Here is an 18296-nt window from a genome sequence, read left to right as displayed (position 1 = left end):
GAGGCAAAGAACAGTGGGGAGGAGAAAGAGCTGGGACAAGATTGCCCTTGAAAGGCAGAGGCGCTCTGGAGACAATCCCTGCCCAGGGAGCCTGCCCAGAGCCGTGCCCTGCTCACCGGGCCCTTGAGGGGCAGCTGTGCAGCTGGGCCAAGCTGTGCCAGCAGCTCCAGCCATGCGGGGGAGCCTTGCCAGCTCTGGGCCCTGCTGTGCAGGAGGCTCCCTGTGTGCCACTGGCACCTGGGGCCTCAGCCACCTCCTCTCTTCACAGGAGCACCTCTGCAGCTTCACAATATAGGCCAAAATCTTTGGTTGGAGAGACGTGTACCTGTCATCAGCCATCCCCAAGGCAGTGCCCAACATCCCTGCCAGTGCTGCGTTATCAGCTTGTTGCCGTGGACCTTCGGCCACCACCCAGAACAGGAGCCTCTGTCCCTAAATGTGCTGGCCCTGGTGTGCAGCCAGGACTGAAGGTGGGCCCCTCCTGCCAGGGAAGGGCTTGAGCAACACCTCCGGGCTTCAGCTCTGGTCTCTGGGTGGTAGCACCAGCACTGGCTGATCTTTGTGTCTGGGCACAGCCAGAGCTCGGCAGGCAGCAGCTGGGCATGTGTCTCCCGAGCCACCATGTTTAGGACTTGTTTTTCATTTTCAGAACTCCAGAAAGTTTTTGAAATATTTAGAATTTATTTTGTTTTTATTGCTTTTTTAGAAAGAAATCCCCAAAATTTTCTTCCCTCTTTCCATTGACATTTAGGATTTTTCAAAGTAAATTTAGAATTCAAGAAAACTTAGAACATTTTTACACTTCTTGAATTAAATATAGAATTGTATTTAATTGGTCATCTATACTCTGGGAAGAACTAAGACGAGCCAAGACACCCAGCATACAGGAGAGGCTCTTTTCCCACTGCAAATTTCTACATGGCCACAAAAACTAACATAAAACTTTTACCCTGGTATTTTCTGAGATTTCTGACAAGCTCACCTCTCAGCCTTCAGAGGTAAACTTTGAGCGCAATGGCAATCTCCTGCTGTGCAGGAGGGTCTGTGTTTTGATCTTGGTTTAGGGCAAATTTGGGACATAACCTCCAAATGGTTTCTGTAGAAAACACATTCAGGCTGCCCCTCCCCCAGCTAGTATGGGAAGATGATTTTTTTGGAGGAAAGTGGAAAAAGAATTCTTTATTTAACAGGCTAAGCATTTACCAGTAGAATAAAAAAGGAACAATATTGAACAATAACACCTCTTGCCGCTTAGAAGAGGTGACACACTCAGAAAGTGGGCTGTAGCTCTGCTAACTCATTCTGTTATCAGTCCCTCCTGCATTCGAAATGCTGCAACCCTGGCCCAGTCCAGTGGGCCACAGGTGTGAGCTGCTGGTGCTCTTCTGGGTTTTCAGTCCAGAGCAGGTTCAAACAGTTCCACAAAAAATGAAAAAAGACAGTCCAGAGAAATTCTCTGCCTCAGTTAGCTAGAAACTAATTAAAAATCAAAGGAGAGCTCTGTCCCTCTATCTGTCCTTGCCGCAGACCGCATAGCGCAGGAGAAGGATGCAGGGGAGCAAGTGCAGTTCCTCATAACAAACTCATTGCTTCTTCTCACCTCCCCCCCACTCCCCCCTTCACTCTTGGAACCAGTCCTACAGGTGCAGGACTTATTTCAAGGCTAAACTGACACATGGGGATACAAACATCATCAAGTCTCCCCAGGACAGTATCCCAGCTGAACCTGGGGCCTCAGCTACCTCTTCTTTCAACAGCTGCCCTTCTGCAGAAAAAACACCCAAACACCTCAGTCTGGGACACACCTGCCAGACATTTCCCACCTCCATGCCCATGCCCAATGTCCCTGTGGCACCTGCATTACCATCTTGTTGCTGTGCAGATGCTGCCATCAAACCAAACAAGACCCTGTGCTCCTGAAGGCTTTGCTGAGCAACGGCTCTTTGAAGAAATGAAAGAATTACCATAAGGGCAGTCAATTTCTACAGATGGGGGCACACTCTGGGGGTGCAGCTGAGGCCATGAGGTCACAGCAGGCTCAGGGGTCACAGCAGGCTGAGGTCACAGCAGCCTCACGGGTCACAGGAGGCTGAGGTCACACTTGGCTCTGAGGTCACAGATGTCCCAGACCCGGTGGTTGCACAGCAGCACAAGGAGCGAGCAGTCAGTGCTTGAGCACAACTGTTGCGGCAGCAGCAGCGGCGGTGGCAGCAGTGGTGCTGACATTGGGACAGCGGTGTCAGGACAGCGGTGGCAGCAAGAGCTGTGGGACTGGCAGAGGGCAAGGCAGCATGGCCCTTGCTCTGCGCCTCTTCCTCCTGCTCCTCCTGGCCGTGGCCCTGCCTGCCAGGGCTGCCCAGGCTGCTCCACTGCAAGCACAGGGAGCAGGTGAGCCAGCAGCCTGGCTCCCCTTTCCCGGGACAGCGCTCCCTGCTCCCCAGGAAGCGCTGGGGATGGTTTTCCCCAGGCCTTCAGGGAGGGTTTCCTCTGGGAAAGGTAGAGAGCCCCCATGGGCCCTGGGCAGCCCCTGATTCCTCTCCAGGGATATTACACAGAATAAGGAAAGAGGGAGGAAAGTGACCAGGAGCCACCCCAGAGCTTCCCAGGCTGCAGTACATTCACATCTGGCTTCCATGGTCTTACCTCACCCACACGTAGTAGCCAGTACCCCAAGGTAGAAGGAGATCCCAGCACACCATGGAAACGGTTCTGATCTCTGCTTCCCTCTAGATCTGGATCGTGACATCAGTTATTTGCAACTTCTGGTGAATGACACTTTAAAGAACTTGGATAATACTGGAGGCAAGTTCTCAATTTCCCTTTCTATTGGGAGAATAACCCTATGTGTCCATGTGGCAAGAGCTCACTCATCTGCCATTTTCGATCAGTCAGCGGTGAAGAATGCTGAAAACATTGCCCTATTCCCTTCTGGAGGCCTGAGTGATCCCACAGGATCACTGTCAGTCGGAGGAAGGAGCATTTAGCTGTCCATCCTCCTCCCATGTGCAATGCCACTGAGTCCTTCTGTTTGCTCTGTGCAGCCACAGAGAAGAGCAGAGAGAGAAGGTTGCTGGGCTTGGGGCTGTGCCGCGGGCCTGAGCCTTGCCTGTAGCCTGAAGATCTCCTACATTGCCACGGGAGCTGTTCTGTCCTGCCTTTCTTTGCAGCTGAGCCTGTTGGTGAAGGTGAACCTGCTTCCCAAACAACGTCCAGGATTGAGCCTCTGGGAGATGGTGAGGGTAGGTCAAGGCCTTTCCCCTGGGAGAGCTGCCAGCTCAGAGCCCGAAGCTCGGTCAGGGGGGCATCGCTGCAGGTGCCAGGACAGAGCCATGCACGTGTGTGCCCTCGCTCTGCGCGATCCCCTCACTGCTCCTGCGGCTCAGTGGTGCCCGTGCAGCTGAGCAGAGATTACAGAAGCTTCTGTGGCTGTTGAGTTACAGGGGTGTCTGCAGGGAGGACTTCTCCAGCTTCCTTGCTTGTTACTGCACACAAGCCCAGCTCCCATCGCAGGGGTGAGTAGTGTGACCCTGCTGACCCCACAGGCTGAGCCCTGCTTTTGTGGCACCCACTCATGGGAAATTGAAACATTTCTCTTAAGGTCCCCTGAGAATGAACAACAAACTTAGAGGAGACCGTAAGTCATTGGAGGCATCCAAACAGATGGACAAGATGCCGAATGATCTGGAGAGACCCCGTGGTGGGTGCATTTCCCTCAGCCTTGTCCTGGGGCTCAGCAGCCAGGGGCTTTGGCTGCACATCTGGACACGCCGTGCCCAGCACAGTGGGAAGGGATCCATGGCAGCCTCGCTGCCCCGCTGCTGCTTCCACGCCCTGCAGGGCTGTTTCCCAGCCTGGCCTGGCTGCAGCTTCTCCCCAGCCTCTGCAGGAAAGCACTGGGCATCAGCTGGCAGGGAGCCAAAACAGCACCATGGGCCATGCACACCCTGAGATCCCCTGCAATTTCCCAGTGTAATCTAGGCTGATCGGTACGGGTGGCTGTTTTGATGAAAGTAGGCCCTGGCCTATCCAGCAAGTTTGTGTTTTTCTGAAGCATTACCTCCTGAGGGTTCCACCTTTCCAGTGGGGAACAGCCCTACCTGATCCACCTGTCCCTTTTCCTTTCTGCAGAAATGGATGGAGAAGCTTCAGAGAAGGAAGCATTTCCCAGTGGTAGCAGGGGCTCATTGGCAGCCTCTTCTGCTGAAAGGGACGCGATGCCAGGCACAGCCACAGGAGGTAATTGCTGTGCCTCTGGGCCTGAGCCCTGATGAGGCTTGAGCTACCCTCTCTGCTGCTTGGCACTGCGGGCACAGCCCGGACAAGACGGGCACAGCCCAGAGAAATTGTCCCGAGCCGGCTCAGGGCACTCGGGTACTGAGGTGTCCTGCTGGGCTCCCTCCGTGGGAGACACGTCCCGAAACCTGGGAGCGGCTGCACGGGGTGCCCAGGGTGGGGAAAGGGCAGAGGGGAAGATCAAGGCTCCAGTGGGTCCTGAGAGGGCCTGGCTATGTCCGCTTCTGTTGGGGGAGCAATTTTGAAGGAAAGAGGAATAAAGAGAGAGAGAGGGAATCAGGAAGGGAGTAAGGGAGGGCAGGACGGATGGAGGGAGGGATGATTGTGGCACTGCCTGCTGCATTTTTGCACCAGGGCTTTAGAAGGAGTTTCAGCTTTGGCTGTGAGAGAGCCCCAATGCAACCTGCGCTACTCCAGGCATCTCTCCAGGGATGTTGCACAGGGCCTGCAAAGAGAATGGGGATGGACCCGGAGCCAGCCCAGAGCTCCCCAGACCCCAGTGCAGCTATGGCCATGTCCATGCACATCTGGCTCCCCCGGCCCTAACCAACCCCCTTGCAGTGCCCATTTCCAAGACACAAAGGGGGACTCCAGCACACCATGGAAATGGGTCTGATCTGTGCTGCCTTCTAGACTGGGATCGCAAATTGCATTTACTGGATGCCCTGCTGGATGATGGCTTGAAACTCTTGGAGAATGCTAGAGGCAAGTTCGCCTTGTGCCTTTCCTAACAGTGCCAATATCCAGGCATCGCTGCGGGTGCCAGGACAGAGCCATGCACCTGTGTGCCCTCGCCCTGCACGATCCCCTCACTGCTCCTGCGGCTCAGCGGTGCCTGTGCAGCTGAGCAGAGATGACAGAAGCTTCTGTGGCTGTTGAGTTACAGGGGTGTCTGCAGGGAGGACTTCTGCAGCTCCTTTGCTGGTTCCTGCACACAAGCCCAGCTCCCGTCGTAGGGGTGAGTAGTGTGTCCCTGCTGACCGCACAGGCTGAGCCTTGCTCTTGTGGCATCCATTCCTGGGAAACTGAATCGTGTTGCTCCTAGGTCCTCCAAGGGGAAAGAACAAAGCTACAGGAGACAAGAAAGCCCATGAGCCACTCAAAGTCATGCAGCAAATGCTGAAGGAAATGCTTCAGGCAGGACAAGGTAGGTGCATTCCCTCAGCCTTGTCCTGGGGCTCAGCTGCCGGGGGCTCTGGCTGCACATCTGGACACGCCGTGCCCGACACAGCGGGAAGGGATCCATGGCAGCCTCGCTGCCCCGCTGCTGCTTCCACGCCCTGCAGGGCTGTTTGCCAGCCTGGCCTGGCTGCAGCTTCTCCCCAGCCTCTGCAGGAAGGCATTGGGCATCAGCAGACAGGCAGCCCAAAACTCACCAAGAGCATGAGAACCCCTGTGATTTTCCATTTCTAGGCTGATCGGTATGGGTGGCTGTTTTGATGAAAGTGGGCCCTGGCTTCTCCAGACATTTTGTATCGTTTCCTGATACTTAACCATAAGTTTCACAAGTACTGGCTGCTGAAGAGGCCATCTTCCCAGTGAGGAACAGCCCCACCTTATCAGAGGTGCCTCTTTCTTTCTCCAGAAGTGGATGGAGAGGCTGTGCAGAAGGCGGCATTTCCCGGAGGAAGCAGGGGCTCATTGGCAGCCTCTGCTGCAGGAAGGGAGGCGATGCCAGGCACAGCCACAGGAGGTAATTGCTGTGCCTCTGGGCCTGAGCCCTGCTGAGGCTTGAGCTACCCTCTCTGCTGCTTGGCACTGCGGGCACAGCCCGGACAAGACGGGCACAGCCCAGAGGAATTGTCCCAAGCAGGCTCAGGGCACTCGGGTACTGAGGTGTCCTGCTGGGCTCCCTCCATGGGAGACACGTCCCGAAACCTGGGAGCGGCTGCACGGGGTGCCCATGGTGGGGAAAGGGCAGAGGGGGAGAGCAAGGCTCCACTGGGTCCTGACCAGGCGTGGCTGTGCGCCCTTGGTATGGGGGAGGTGTCCCAGCAGAAGGAGGGGTGGTAGGGAGGAGAGGAGGGAGGGAGTTTGCAACACAGCCTGCTGCAGTTTTCCCCAGGGATTAAAGGAGGGTTTCATTTGTGCAGCTGAGAGAATCAAAAGGGGCCTTGGCTGGTCCAGCTACCATACCAGGGATGTTACACAGGGTCTGCAGAGAGGGTGGAGAGTGGCCAGGAGTCACCCCAGAGCTCCCAAGGCCCCTGTGCAGCTTTGGCATTGGCCATTCACATCTGGATCCTAGGGACTTACCTGACCCCCTTGCTGTGCCCAGTTCTCTGAGGCAGACAGGGATTCCAACACACAATGGAAATGAATCTTATTTCTGCTAACCTCTAGATTGGGATCAGGACATGGATTATCTGCAAGCCCTGCTGGAGTACGGCGTGAATCTCTTAGGAAAGGCTGGAGGCAAGTTCTCAATGTACCTTTCCTGACAACATTTGCAGAGACCAGGTGGCAAGAGATCATAGATGCGCCCTTTCCCTTCAGACCATCTCAAGCTTGATGGATTCCGGGAAACCTTGCCCTGCTCCATTCTGGAGGCCTGAAGGATCCCACAGGATCACTGTCAGAGGGAGGAAGGAGCATTTAGCTGTCCATCCTCCTCCCATGTGCAATGCCACTGTGTCCTTCTGTGTGCTCTGTGCAGAAACAGAGAAGAGCAGAGAGGGAAGGGGGTGGGCCCAGGGCTGTGCCGCGGGCCTGAGCCTTGCCTGCAGCCTGAAGATCTCCTACAGTGCCACGGGAGCTGTTCTGTCCTGCCTTTCTTTGCAGCGGAGCCTATTGGTGAAGGTGAACTGGCTTCCGAAACAACATCCAGGACTGAGCCTCTGGGAGATGGTGAGGGTAGGTCTAGGCCTTTCCCCTGGGAGAGCTGCCAGCTCAGAACCCAAAGCTCGGCCAGAGGGGCATCGCTGCAGGTGCTAGGACAGAGCCATGCACGTGTGTGCCCTTGCCCTGCGCGATCCCCTCACTGCTCCTGCGGCTCAGTGGTCCTGGTGGCTGTTTGGAACAGGGAGAGCCCTGGACCTGCCCCAAAAGCCCACACATTTTCTGAATCCTTTCCCCATATTTGGCAAGCATGACATCCTGAAGATGCCAGCACCCAAATCAGGAACACTTCCATTTGATTCAGCTGTCCATTTCCATTTATCAAGGGATGGACCAAATATCTATACAGAAGGAAGCATATCCTGAAGGAAGCAGGGGCCAATTGGCAGCCCCTGACGCAGGAAAGGAGCAGATGCCAGATACAGGCACAGACACAGAAGGCAATTGCTTTGCCAGGCTGAGCCCTAGACAGGGTTGTGTGGCAGCAGCTCTTCCCCCAGGGCCTGCCCTTCCATGGCCTGGCAGCAGCCAAAGCTGGAGGCGCCTCTGGAGGCCTTGAGGCCTCTGGAGCTCATTCACAGCCCCGGGGAAAGGGGACTTGTGCACCAACGTCCCTCCTGCTGCATCTGCTCCGGAGCTGGCCCTGAGTGCCCAGAGGCCCAAGGCACAGGAGCAGTTCGAAGCAGGAGGCCTGGCACGAGCCCAGGGCCAGAGCCAGCCTTGGCTCCCGACTGGGCAGGGGCTGCACTGGGTCCTGACAGGGCCTGACTCTGTGCCCTGGGGCTGGGGGAGTTGTCACGGGGCAGGGAGGGCCAGGGCTGGCAGTGGCTGCTCAGGGATGGCTTTGGCCCGTGTCCCTCCAAGCAGCCACTGCCCAAGCAGCTGCACTGCCCCCGGGCTCTCCTCCCGGCCTGCTGGGCTTTGTTGGGTGGCACAGCCTGTGCCAAGGGGCGGCAAGGTGCCTGCAGGCCCAGCTCTGCGGAAATGGAGAACGTCCTGCCCGCATCCACCGTGCTGCCAGCTCAGCAGTGCAGCACACTACGGGCTGACGTTCCCCATTGCTTCCACAGGTGCAGCTGGAACCACAGCACATGTTGCTGATTCCCATGAGGGCCCTGGAGGGGTTGTCTGTAAGGGAAGAGGCTGCTGGCTGGGATTAATGGCTGGCCTACTTTTTGTGGAGCTTATCTTTATTTTATGCTGTTTCCAAATTTGGAATTACTGGAAGAGAAAAGGGTGAGTGTTTTCTTCATCTTTCCCTCAAACAACTTCTTCTGAAAGTCTACTGCAGACAGGAAACATTCCCAGTGAGGCTGCAGTGGAGTTGTGGCCTTTCCATGATTGTCCAAATATCTCTGAGGGTTCTGCTGCTGCCCAGAGCTTTCATTGGCCTCCTCATTGCCGGACCTTCTCCTGGCGGGCCTGCTGGGGCTGCAGCCAGTGCTGGCTCCCACTGAGGCTGCCTGGCCAAGAGGAGCCTCAGGGGCACAGGGCAGAGGCAAAGTGTGGCGGGGAGGAGAAAGAGCAGGGACGAGATTGCCCTTGAAAGGCAGAGGCGCTCTGGGGCCCGCTCCTTGCCAGGGAGCCTGCCCAGAGCCGTGCCCTGCTTGCCGGGGCCTTGAGGGACAGCTGTGCAGCTGGGCCAAGCTGTGCCAGCAGCTCCAGCCGTGCTGGGGAGCCTTGCCAGCTCTGGGCACGGCTGTGCAGGAGGCTCCGTGTGTGCCACTGGCAGCTGGGACCTCAGCCACCTCCTCTCTTCACAGCAGCGCCTCTGCAGATTCACAAGTCCGGCCGAGGACTTCAGTGTGGGAGAACTGGACCTGTCATCTTGCATCTCCGTGCCAGTGTCCATTGTCCCTTCCTCAGGTGCATTACCAGCTTATTGTTGGAAACATCCTGCAACCACTACGCAGAACAGCACCCTCTGTCCCCAAAGGGACTGGCCGTGATCTCCTGTCAGGGCAAGAGGTGCAGCCCTACAAGCCAGGGAGTGGCTTTTGAGGAAATTGATACTTTCTTCCAAAAATTTAAGAGGTTTATTAAAAATTTATTTGAAATATCACAGGAGACTGAATAGGAAATTATTACAGCACCAACAGTAGAGGATTTTCCCACCATACGCTCATCTACAGAAGCGAGGTTTCACTTTTTAACTCTTTTGCCCTTCCTACAGTTCTGTCCATTGTCCTATTCTTTGCTGTCCAGTGGTGCACTTTGATTCCTTACATCTCGACTGGAGGTCAGGTGCTGCTGTCATAACAAGGTGACCCTCCTGATGTCCGGAGCTCAGGTCACCCCATGATAACAATGCAAGGGGGGGTATGTCGCAGACATTTCTCCACAGAAATCCTTTCTTTCACATTTCTGTGTCTTCGGGAGCCAGAGGCCCCCGAAGAGAAGGTAAACAATTATTATCAGCTGCTGTGGAATGCAACAGGATTCACCTGGATTGGCTCATTTTCTATGTTTATAATTAAGAGCCAATCACCAGTTCAAGCCAGGGGACTGAGTCCTTGGCCACAACTTTGTTGTGGGTTCTTTTCTATCTCTTCTTAGCTTAGCTAGCTGCTCTGCAAACCTCTCTCTATATTCTTTTTAGTATAACTATAATGTATTATATCATATATTAATAAATTCAGCCTTCTGATCAAGATACAAGATTCACCGTCTCTCTCTCACCAGCAGCGGCCCACACAAGTCGCTGTAATATCTGGTGACCCGACGTGTCAGAGCAAAAATTAATCTGATAAGACCAGAGGAGCAAACTTGCTGCACTGGGTAAAAATCCTGTATGTGTGGCATTTGATGGTTGCTTTGAAGTGACCTCAGAAAGTGGATTCAAGCCAGGAGCTGAAGAACTGAAGATTTGGACAGAGTTCACAGCCAAGGCTGACCACAAGAGAACCTTTCTTCTGGAAAACCATCAAAAGATGATGGAAAAGAGCAGCAGACCTGTGGAGCTGGCCAGAGCAAGCTGGACTCTTTCAAAAGGTACTGTTCACTTTTCTATCCCTGATGAACCAGCCCTTCGTAGCTTGTGGCTGTTTGTATGGCAAACACATGCCTTGCCAGAAGAGATTCAATTCTCTCCTTCAGAGGAAAACCTCATAGCCCTCTGGAAATATTGGTGCAGAGAAGATGGTTGCTTTTTGTCAGAAACAGATATCTATGGGTTCTTTAGATGGGCAAAGCTTTTTGGGTTCTTTGCTGATGTCTTATATGCTTTAGATGTTTTTGTCTGGGAGTGCATGGACTCCATTATCCAGTGCGTCTACATTGAGGGACGTGTCTTGCCTTCCATCTACCCAGCATTTATAAAGCTTTTCCCAGTCCTGAAGTGCAGAGCAGCTTGTTTTCAATGGATTTCTAACTGTTATGGCCAGGCTCCATTTCCACAGCCCTTGGCAGAAGACCCCGTGGATGACGACTTCGGGTTTTTTTCCCCCCCCGCTTCGCGGCGGGGGGGGGCTGAAACTTCGCGGCGCGAAGAAGTTTTTTTTACTCTTTCTCCGGAGCATGCTCAGATGGAGTGTTCTCCTTCCCCCCCTTCTCTCTCTCCGGGGGGATGGGAGCGGCCACTCAAGCCAGCGCCGGCCTCTCAGACTCCGCCTTCAGATATGGGGGCGGCACCGGTCTTTGAGGTTTCCTCCATGGCCCTGCTAGAGCCGTCACTCCAGGAGATCCCGTCTCCGCCTCTCCAGGAGGTCCCGCCCGCGGTTTCACCGGCCTCCCTGCCCCCGCCAGAGCCTGTGTCGGAGAAGGCAGAAGAGAGAGCACTTTCGACGATTGACCTGTTGCTAAGCAACAGCGACGCTCCGCTGTCTCTCCCTGCTCCGCTGCTGGCTGTTTGCACTGCGACGGCGACTGCGACTGCGCCTCCGCAGCGGACCCCGGAGTCAGCAGCAGAAAACACCATTGAACCTGCGGGACTCTTGGAGCAGCCCGCGGCTGATCCCACGATCAGCGTCATTCCCTCCTCGGCTGGCTCCTCCGCGGCCAGAGTCACTGCCGCGTTCCAGGCCAGCCCCAGCGTCACCCACAGCCCCGCGGGCCCCCACCCCGGCCCGGCGCCCCCCATGGCCGGCCCGCCAGCCCCGGGCCCGCCCCAGGAAGCGGCCCCGGAGGCTGGTCTCTCCTTCAGTGGAGCGGGGGCTGCCCGCCACCTGACTCTTGCGGCAGTCCGGCTGTCGGCTTTCAAGCTCGGCGGTTTGGGGGGTGGTTTTTCGGGGATTGTCCCATGGAGGCCGCCGCCCCTCTTGTGCCCTAGCGGCGAGGGGGAGGGGGCTCCCGAAAGTTTTGCCTTTGGTCCCCAGCCCAGTGGGGGTGGTGCCGTGATGCTGTGGGAAACAAACATTCCCAGACCCGAGATGAAGATTCTCGGGGCAGCTTCTATTTCCCTGCTGCTGGCATGCCTCAGTGGTTTAGGGGAAAGGAAACGTCTCACTACCCGTGCTGCCATTGTGCTGGCAGCAAGGTTCAGGTCTGCAGGAATGCAGAGCCTTCCTTATGAGTTTGGCCTGGGATGCTGGGCTCAGGAGGTTCCTGGGCCAGGGCCATCATTTGGCCTCCTTGTGTTTCTAGGGGTTCTGGTTTGTCCTACCGGTCCGGGTCCCCCTGTGTGAGCCAGTTTTGGGGTTCCTGGTCCAGTATGGGCCAAGGCCCCCAGGGCCTTTCCTTCTCTGGCATTGCTCTGCTCGACTGCTGCTCTTTTGCTTTTCGATCAAAAAAAAAAAAAAAAAAATTTTAAAAATTAAATAAAAAAGATTGAAAAATAGGCGGGCAGCAGCTCTGAAGTGCTGAAAGCACTGAAGGGCCAGAAAAGGACATTCTAAAAATTGTTCAAATTGTTTCAAATTGTTTAAAATTGTGTTATGCTGTTTCAGGACAAAAAGGACTCTAAGGACTCTCAGATGTCCAAAAGAAACAACTTCAGCTGATGGACTGTTCCTGAAACTCAGCTGCATGGACTTTAATTCTCTTTGCATTGTTTCTCGCAATTTTCTTATATTGTAGGATTGTTTTAGTGAATTGTTAGTATTCTATATTTTATAGGTGAAGGAATTTCCTGTTCATTCCACATCAGCATTTTTCCTTTATTTTTATACAATTTAGAAAGGTGAGATGTCGCAGACATTTCTCCACAGAAATCCTTTCTTTCACATTTCTGTGTCTTCGGGAGCCAGAGGCCCCCGAAGAGAAGGTAAACAATTATTATCAGCTGCTGTGGAATGCAACAGGATTCACCTTGATTGGCTCATTTTCTATGTTTATAATTAAGAGCCAATCACCAGTTCAAGCCAGGGGACTGAGTCCTTGGCCACAACTTTGTTGTGGGTTCTTTTCTATCTCTTCTTAGCTTAGCTAGCTGCTCTGCAAACCTCTCTCTATATTCTTTTTAGTATAACTATAATGTATTATATCATATATTAATAAATTCAGCCTTCTGATCAAGATACAAGATTCACCGTCTCTCTCTCACCAGCAGCGGCCCACACAGGTCGCTGTAATAGGGGTAAAACATAACAATAAGTCTATAAAACTTCTCTTAACATATATACATTATATTTGTCTTTTAATTGAGAGAGTCAAATGGCACATTACTCATCTATCACAGGTTTGAGTCCAGCTCCAGCTCAGGTGTCTCTGTGCTACCACCAGCACTGGCAGAGCTGTTTGTCTGGGCACAGCCAGGGCTGGGCAGGCAGCAGCCAGGCATGAGGCTTGTGAGACCAACAGCACCCTCATGTTATCTTTGTTTTTCATATGAAACATTTTGATATGTTTTTCATTTGTAGCATTTAGAAAAGTTTTTCATAGAATACAGACCCCAGATATTTGTTCCCCTTCACTCCAACAGTTCTCTATTTGTCAAAGTAGTTTTACAGTTACCTAGTTTTACAGAAACCTAGAATCTTCAGACACTTTGACAATAAAAAATAAAATTGCTTTTAATTCTTAATGTTTACTTTTGCAAAACCCGGACAAGACGGGCACAGCCCAGAGGAATTGTCCCGAGCAGGCTCAGGGCACTCGGGTACTGAGCTGTCCTGCTGGGCTCCCTCCGTGGGAGACACGTCCCGAAACCTGGGAGCGGCTGCACGGGGTGCCCATGGTGGGGAAAGGGCAGAGGGGGAGAGCAAGGCTCCACTGGGTCCTGACAGGGCCTGGCCACGTGCCCCTGTGCTGGGGGATGTGTCCCAGGGGACAGAGGGTCGCAGAGATAGAAGAAGGTCGGAAGGGAGGGAGAAGGGGCAGGAGGGACGGCGGGGGACAGGGGCATAGCTGTGGCACTGCCTGCCGCAGTTTGCCCCAGGGATTTAGCAAGAGTTGCAGCTGTGGGAGTGAGAGCACCCAGGGGCCTGAGCTGCTTCAGCCGCCCCACCAGGGATGTTGCACCGGGCATGGAAAGAGGGTGCAGAGTGACCAGGAGCCTGCCCAGAGCTCCCCAGGCCCCTGTGCAGCTTTGGCCATGTCCATTCACGTCTGCCTCCCACCGCCTTACCCGAGCCCCTTGCAGTGCCCGTTTCCCAGGGGCAGACGGGGATCCCAACACATCCTGAAAAATGTTCTCATCTGTGCTCCCTTCAAGATGCGGTTGCTACAAAGGCTTCTCCATTTGATTGGCTGTATAAAGATTTGAAGCCCTTGGAGCCTGCTGCAGGTTTGTTCTCACTGTCCTACACAGTAATAATTGTTGACAACCTGCCAAAAAGCTGGTAACAGAAGCTTCTGTGGCTGTTGTCTTACAGATATGTCTGCATGGAAGAGTTTTCCCGACCCTTTGCTGACTCCTACACATAAGCCTTGCTCCCATCACAGGGGTGAGTAGTGTGTACCGGCTGACCCCACAGGCTGAGCGCGGCTTTTGTGGCATCCATTCCTGGGGAACAGCCCAGTCTTATCCAGCTCACACTTTTCTTTTCTCCAGAAGCAGATGGAGAGGCTGTGCAGAAGGAAGCATTTCCCGGAGGAAGCAGTGGCTCATTGGCAGCCTATTCTGCAGGAAGGGAGGCGATGCCAGGCACAACCACAGGAGGTAATTGCTGTGCCTCTGGGCCTGAGCCCTGCTGAGGCTTGAGCTACCCTCTCTGCTGCTTGGCACTGCGGGCACAGACCGGACAAGACGGGCACAGCCCAGAGGAACTGTCCCGAGCAGGCTCAGGGCACTCGGGTACTGAGCTGTCCTGCTGGGCTCCCTCCGTGGGAGACACGTCCCGAAACCTGGGAGTGGCTTCACGGGGTGCCTATGGTGGGGAAAGGGCAGCGGGGCAGCCAGGCTGCCATGGATCCCTTCCTGCTGTTCCGGGCACAGCGTGTCCAGATGTGCAGCCAAAGCCCCCGGCTTCTCAGCCCTAGGACAAGGCTAAGGGAATGTACCCACCATTCCCTTTGAGCAGTTCTCTCACCATGTGCTTCAGCATGTATTTCGGCTCATGGTTCGGAAAGGGCAGAGAGGGGGCGATGCTGCCATGGGTCCCTTCCCGCTATTCCTGGCTCTACTCTGATATGGGGAACCCTGGCTCACTCTAGGATCGCTCCCAGGTCATGCTGCCACTCATTAGTAGAGATGGAATAATTTCTCACTGTTCATGTTTGATTTTTGTTTGGAAACAGCAGGGAAAAAATGTACCCACTGTGAAGATTTGGTTCATGTGGATCAGTTATTATTTCAGCTGCATAAGTTGAGAGAGAAATTCACAGAGGTTATCCCAGGCAGAATCTGGTGCTGATGCTTGTGCCATTCGAGTCTGGAGTGGGCTCTTTTCTAGCACAACTCACCCCACTGAGCTGCTGGGCATATCTCGTTTGTTTTCTGGTTTTTACTTCTAAGAGCAGCCAGTGTCATTCAACAGTTCCTAAAACAGATTTGTTGGTTCCTCTGAATCAACTCAAACTGTGGGTTTGAGTTTCTCCGGGCTTCAGCCTGGAGAAAAGGAGGCTCAGGGGGAGCCTCGTGGCTCTCCACAAGTCCCTGACACGAGGGTGGAGCCAGGTGGGGCTCTGCTCCCATGGGAACAGAGACAGGACAAGAGGAAAAGGTCTCAACTTGCACCAGGAGAGGTTTAGATTGGAAATTAGGGAACATTTCTTCTTGGAAAAGGTTGTAAAGCATTGCAACACGTTACCCAGGGCACTGGTAGAATCACCGTCCTTGGAAGAGCTCAGAAGACATGTTGATGCGGGACTTGGGATGTGGTTTAGTGGTGAACATTGTGATGGTTGGAATTGATTATTGTGAAGGTCTTTCCCAACTTCAAGGATTCTCTGATTCCATGATTCTAAACAACCCAGGGATAACATAATCCAATCTCTCTTGGTGTAAATGACTTGGTTCACTCTCTGATGTTTTCTCCACATCCATCTGCCAATGCATCTTCCAGCACATGGAAGGAACAAACCAGGTGTGAAGACTGGAGAAGGAAAATGAGCCCACATCACTTCCTTGGGAAGAGAAGATCTGACAACTTCCAGAGGAGAGCAGAAACAGAAAAAAGGGTTTGAGAAGCTGAAGTAGTGGCAGGGGTACCAGGGAGAAGAAATAAGAGGTGAGAGAAATGGTGGCCATGAATTGCAGGGCAGGCAGAGGACACCAGTGACCCCAACAGTTTGGCACCTCCTGGCCATTAGGCAGCTGACCCCAAAAGTTCATCTCTGCTCAAAGGGCATGCACAGCCTCGCCCACCCAGTACAGGTGCAGGAGCCGCATGAGGAAATGGGAGGAGAGTGTCATAAACAACCTAAATACTGTCGTGCATTTCCAGCAGGCTTTGCAGCCTGTACTGGCATCTCAGTCCTGGCTGCACTGTTCCCAGACACCAACACCATTAGATCAGAAGGAGCTGATTTAACCCCTTGTTAAAATAATCAAATCATTTCAATTTGAAGTCAAGTCATTTGAATGATAAGGACCATTTAAATCTTGCTGCTCAGAAGGCAAAAGATTGGGCTGAGGCCAGAGCTTTGAGGAGCAGCCAGATAGGGACAAGTTGAGCCAGGGAATGACAACATGGCACCCACCTCAGTTTGGGAAGAATCATTTGCCCAGCAGGAGCCCAGCTCCACAGCAACATCCCTGGAAACTCTGCATCATAAATACCAGGGAGTTCATTCATACAGCAAAAGATTTCCTGGCCTTATTTACCCTCCCACATTTGCGGCGGCTCTTCATTTCAAAAGCCATGTGAGTACTCTGGGCTGGAAGGCTTGTCCTTCCCCTGCTCCTGGCTCTGCACCAAGATGTTCCCTGTTCTGCTGCTGACCAATGCATCTCCTGGCTCCCTACCACTGAAGGAAAAGAAATCTATTTACAAGACACAAACAGCTTTGTGTAAATCACAGCCATGGGCTGCCAATTGTGTGCTCTCCCAGCCCAGCAGTGCCTCCTTTCCCCAGCACAGAGTGCTGCCCTAGTGCAGCTCCAGGGACGTGTTGCTATTAGGTCATGTCAGCAGGGACTGGAAAGCACCAGACTATGCTCTGTGTCTCAAAAATCCAGATGTGCGATGATTACCTCATGATAGCCGTCATACATCCTGTGGTAATGCTATTTCTAATGATTTAGCTTCAGGAGTTCTTAGGCTGGGATGAGCTCATGCTCCGAGCTGGAGCAAACTGTGTGCTCGGGTCTACTGTGTGAAACAATCACTGTGGTCCTAGTGCTGCCTCCTCCCTGAAAAGATGGAGCTGTTACATTCTTCTGAGGCCACATGGCGGAAGCAGGTAATTTCTAGTAGGGAGGATGTACAGCAATGCTCAAACCACTAATATCACTAAATACAGATGCATGAAATTAAATAACAATGCCCTTACTTTCAATCACACTCCCCTTTTTTACCACCTGATTACATGATAAGATGTTGTTATCTTTCTTTCCCTAGATTTCTGCTTTCTATACGTTGACCGTCTCAGGGCTGCAGCAGGAGTGCAAGCACCCGGGTAAATGACTCATCTCCCTCAGGCCAGACGTGGGTTTTGACCCAGCAAACCAGAGCAACGCTGACATAAAAGTGGAGTTTTGTGTTATTCAGGGAACAAATCATTGCAGCAAATGACTGCCTGGAGTTTGGTGTGTTTCCTAGAAGACTTGCAAACTAAGTATGAAGGAAATGTCCTTACTCTTTATCACAAAAGGTCAAGTCTACAAACACCTGCAGCTGCAGACATCACAAGGATGCTGTGTTTACAGTAGCCACTGCCCCATTCTGCTTCTGGTAGCCTCCAGCCCCAAAGAGAGCTTGTTCAGGCTGGGGGAGATTTCAAGAGACAGCACGAGGCTCCCTTTTCCTCTATGCTCCCCTTTTCTTCATGCTTCCTAAAAATCCCTCCTCTCTTCCCACTAACTCTGCAAGCACTGTTGGATGCAGCTTCCAGAGGCACATTTCTTCTTCCTGTGACAGTGCCAAGCTCGCAGGGCACCGCACGAGGGACCTCTGTGAGCAGTGCGATTTACACTCTTTAACAGCGGCCATGTCCCAGTCAAGCGGTCAAGCTGGGCAAGGACTGTCCTTCTCGGACGGCCCCGCCAGCTATCCAGCACCGCCAGCAGCAGGGCAGCACTATCCCGGTCTCCGTGGCTCGGGACAGCGCCTGAGGCAAACGCCCTGTGCTGTGACAGCAGCCCCACCTTGCGCTAGGACGTGGCATGGCTTATGGCTGCAGCCAGCACAAACAAGAGAGCGCTCTCCAGCTGCGGGCAACCCACAGCCGCACAGGGAACGAGGGAGACACTTGCAACAGCTTCTAAGCAGGGAGGGAGACAGGGGAGGAGTCCACCCTCTGGCGAATAGAGTTTTAGAGGGGAGGGGGATACAAAAGATTGACTTCGAGAGAACCCCAATGGGGATAACTTGAGGGTGGGGCCCTGGTCCCTGAACCAATCACGCAACGCTCTCGCTGGAAGTTTCTAGAGAGCAGGGTGGGAGCGCCGAGTGACGGACAGGGCACCGGGGAGGGATTTGAGAAAGGGTGCATTAGTCTCCAAGGCAACTGGGAAGGAGTTGGGATAACTGGCAGCACAAGGGAAGGAGAAGATAACCAGGGCAGAGCCGTTACATGATGGGGGGAACAGAAAAGTCCAACTTCTACAGAAACAACACAACATCCCTGGCACTGCAAACATGTTTTCCCTCTGCAGTTTGCAGGAACAGTCAAGGAGCATCCAAACT

Source organism: Ammospiza nelsoni, chromosome 11 (assembly GCF_027579445.1).
Source record: "Ammospiza nelsoni isolate bAmmNel1 chromosome 11, bAmmNel1.pri, whole genome shotgun sequence".
Lineage (NCBI taxonomy): Eukaryota > Metazoa > Chordata > Aves > Passeriformes > Passerellidae > Ammospiza > Ammospiza nelsoni.
This window is presented reverse-complemented; position numbering follows the sequence as displayed.